Source organism: Aegilops tauschii, chromosome 6 (genome assembly GCF_002575655.3).
Source record: "Aegilops tauschii subsp. strangulata cultivar AL8/78 chromosome 6, Aet v6.0, whole genome shotgun sequence".
NCBI lineage: Eukaryota > Viridiplantae > Streptophyta > Magnoliopsida > Poales > Poaceae > Aegilops > Aegilops tauschii.
In genome coordinates this window covers 223,572,426-223,576,033 of record NC_053040.3, presented here as the reverse complement: position 1 = coordinate 223,576,033, position 3,608 = coordinate 223,572,426, and the positions used below count along the sequence as shown (strand labels likewise).

The 3,608-nt window shown below is 42.5% G+C and overlaps 1 pseudogene; it reads right to left on the bottom strand.

Annotated features, from left to right (window-relative positions):
- Window positions 1–599: 599 nt before the first annotated feature.
- Window positions 600–3,076, bottom strand: LOC120966986 (NAC domain-containing protein 75-like; annotated as a pseudogene).
- Between the last annotated feature and the right edge of the window lie 532 nt (window positions 3,077–3,608).

Below are 3,608 nucleotides of genomic sequence, written 5' to 3'. Positions count from 1 at the left end.
TCTTTGTGCCCCATTGTCGTCATGGGCTGGGCCTGTTAAAAACAAAACCAAGCCTGGGCTATCTAGAACCCAGTTGATAGTTGCTCGACGTGAAAAAACAATATACCTGTTGGATCCCAGTTATCAGTCTGTACTTGTAGAATTCTCTCATTTATTAACTACGTTGAAAATTTCATGGGTTTCACCTTCTCAGGCATCAGCATTATTTTTCCATCATGATAATAAGTGCATGCACTTGCTTGCGTACGGCCATGGACCTGCCGGTTCCGTACGGTTAGGCTTTGTATGGACAACCGTCTTGTGGTTCTACGGACGAATTTCATGCAAATCGGATGATATTCAATGAAACCGGACTAAATTCATTTCATTTCACATATTTCTTTTTATTATGGAATGTTTTACATATTTCAACTAATAATAACTGACTAGGCCTTTTTTTAGTCCATGGGAGGCGCTTCACGCGATCGAGGTCACGACACTTAACTGTTCTGGAAGGCCCAAATCCATCGCTCCTCTCTTTTAACAATTTACACCTGGGCTTGGCATGCCACAGCCCAGTCCTAATGTGATGCGTCCAACTATCAGCCTGTGAAACCGGATGGATCCCATGCGTACTCGAAGATGTATTTTTTTTGGAGAATTGGGAATTCGAATGGCAGGTGCTTATGCTACCCATAAAAATGTCACGTGCCTGAAAATTTGTTTCGAAATAAATGATTCAGCTTTATATCCACATCGACCCTCGACATGATGGTTGGAAGCAAATGCCAAGTTCATACCGAAAGATCATTAACAACAATACCAACTTGCAGACAACCAGGTAGAACAAGTACCAATACCAAACTAACTTATAATCTTTTTAGTCCTGGCCCTAGTGTTCGTCTGGTAGAAAATCTTGCAGAAGACCAGCTCCCGCTATTTCTCTTCCTCCAGGTCCCCGAGGTGGTACTGGTGCATCACCAAGTTGGTCCTCTGCTGGTCGAAGTTCTTGTTGGTGTGCAGCAGCAGAACCTTTTTGCTACCCGTCTGTCGGCCGTTCACCTTCACCGGCAAGGTATTGCCGGTCTTGTGCCACACCGCGTGCATGACGCACTCCGGCTGTATCTTGCGACGCGTCCGCGTGCCCCTTTTGAACACCCTAGAGTCGCGCTGGAAGAAATGCTTCTTTAGGCCACTTAGTGTGATACCTGCAGTATTAGCGAATACAAGTTTTAGGGTACGTAGTTGGCATTTTCAAAATATCTTTGGCATGTTGCAGTCACTTGCTTCACTTTTTATTAACTGTCAAATTGTAATTGCTTCATTAGGTCTGCGTCTAAAAAGAAAAATAGAGGTATAAACAATGGAATATATTTGTGCAAGTAGACGGCCGATCGGTGTCTCACCTGGAAGTTTCTCAGGATGGGTGTAGCATATGCCGTGCTCGCTGTCGATGGTTGGTATGAACAAATCAATGAGAGGGTGAGATCTCGCGCTGTTAGCACTCACTTTGGCCTCAAGGTGCTCGATCAGCTCCTGAACCATGGGATCGAACTTGACGCCAGCCGGCAACACCGGCCAGTCCTTCTTGGACTTGCATCGGTTGATTCTAGTTAAACGGTACTCAATGTATGATCAATCAACTGTTTAAGTAAATGATGAAAGATTTTGACAGATAAGTGCTACTCCAAATCTGAAGTCCACAATACCCGAACAAACTAGGGTCTCGGCTTCATTACTACATGCATACTCTAAAGACTTGAAAACCCCCATAAAGATCGAAATCATCATATAGGGTGACGGGACGAATACTCACAGGAGCGGCCTCGCTGGTTCCTTCCTTCATCTGGCTAGCTTAAAGAGCATCCTTGTTGAGATTAATTTTCTCAGCGTCTTCCTTGCCTACTTGCAATGAAGTATAACAACTCTAGTAGCTCATCGCTCATCGTACCAATTGGATTGGAATAAGGTGGCGACTGGGAGGCGGGGAGACTGGGAGAGAATGGGAGAGTGATTTTGTAGAGAATGGGAGAGTGTTGTTGTACTACGAGAGGGGTGAGGCTCACTTTGGTCAACCGAACACACCGTCGGACTCTTGTGTCACCTCACACGCAGCGCGTTGTCACGTCAATTCAATGTGAGGACATGATGAATAATTTGACGGGCGTATACTAGTACTACTATACTACTTACTAGTCGTAGTGTCACATTTTAACCATAGGTTTAACTAACAAAATGTCAATGCATGTTACCGAAAATTATACCGTTGGAAACTATATTCAAATACGAATCCAACGATATAATTTTTTGTGACATGCATCAACATTTAGTTAGTTAAATTTATGGTCAAAATTTGACACAAATTACAAAGGGGACCAATAAACCAGGAGGGTGGTAGTAGTATGAGTAGCGCAATATACCGTATAGAGGACTGCTAGTACTACAAATTTAGAAATGGAGTACGAAGTTACAAGGCTGTGTGACAAACTTTGTAGGCTACATGAGTAATACAAAATATAATTCCCATTGGACAACACTTTCACCAACAAGTACGCACTTGAAGCCTAACTGATATATATATAAATAAAGGTATCTATCCTTCAAACTAACTACAGTACATAATATCCAACAAAAGAGGGTCATGCTACAACAGCAGGATACATGGCTTAGTCTAGATATCACTATGAATCAAGTTGTGCATATTTGCTGTTGGCATGAACCACATCACCGCATGTCGGGTTTGGAAAAGCCATTCATTGCTTGGAAGCTTGATGCCTTTCACACACTGAAGATCATCTAGCAACAAGCTGTGTCGACGAATCTCTGGATATGGTGATTCATGAAACCCATGGTACGATGTGTAAACACAGTTCCCCCTGGCGAATGGAAGTTACATAGCACTGTAATCATCGCCGGTGATATGATCGATGATTGGTTGGATGATCGGATAATTGAGCCCGGGGAACATGGAGTGATTGCCGAGGCTGTAAACCCGCCTCCAGTTGAATACACTTAGCCCAACAGAGCTGGGATCTTTCTTGAACACGAAGCAGCCATAGCCATCACAGTCGTGAATGCCCCAGGCATTGTACTGCATGTGGTTTGATGAAATGGTTTGGTCAATTTGGTACGTGTGGATGAGCATCAAATGCCTACCGTCAGTTGAACGAGCGATAAACTACCACCCATTGACTTGTATATTTCCAGGTCCTGGAATTATGAAGGCCAACACATTTGCGTCTGCTGGAAGAAATCAAATTGGAGACCAAAAGGACAAAAATATACAATCATGTTCATAGTATGTGTGGAATTAAGATTATTATAACAGTGACACAGATCATAGCCAGAGAATTGCAATACCGTGGTCATAATCATACCCCAAGTTTAAAAAATGAGCCAATGGCTTTCATATTCTAGCAATATGTCATGGTTCAAACATCATGTAAAAATGAGAGGAAAACAGCTATGCCATGGCCTACTCATATTCTACCATAGCAGTTACTACTGTTTTCATATCAACTCTAACAATAACATGTGTGGTAATTAAAATCTTGGAAATGAGAGTAACATATAGCAATCATGAGGTTATACTCATAATATCTATTCTAACAACCGTTAGATGCCAATTG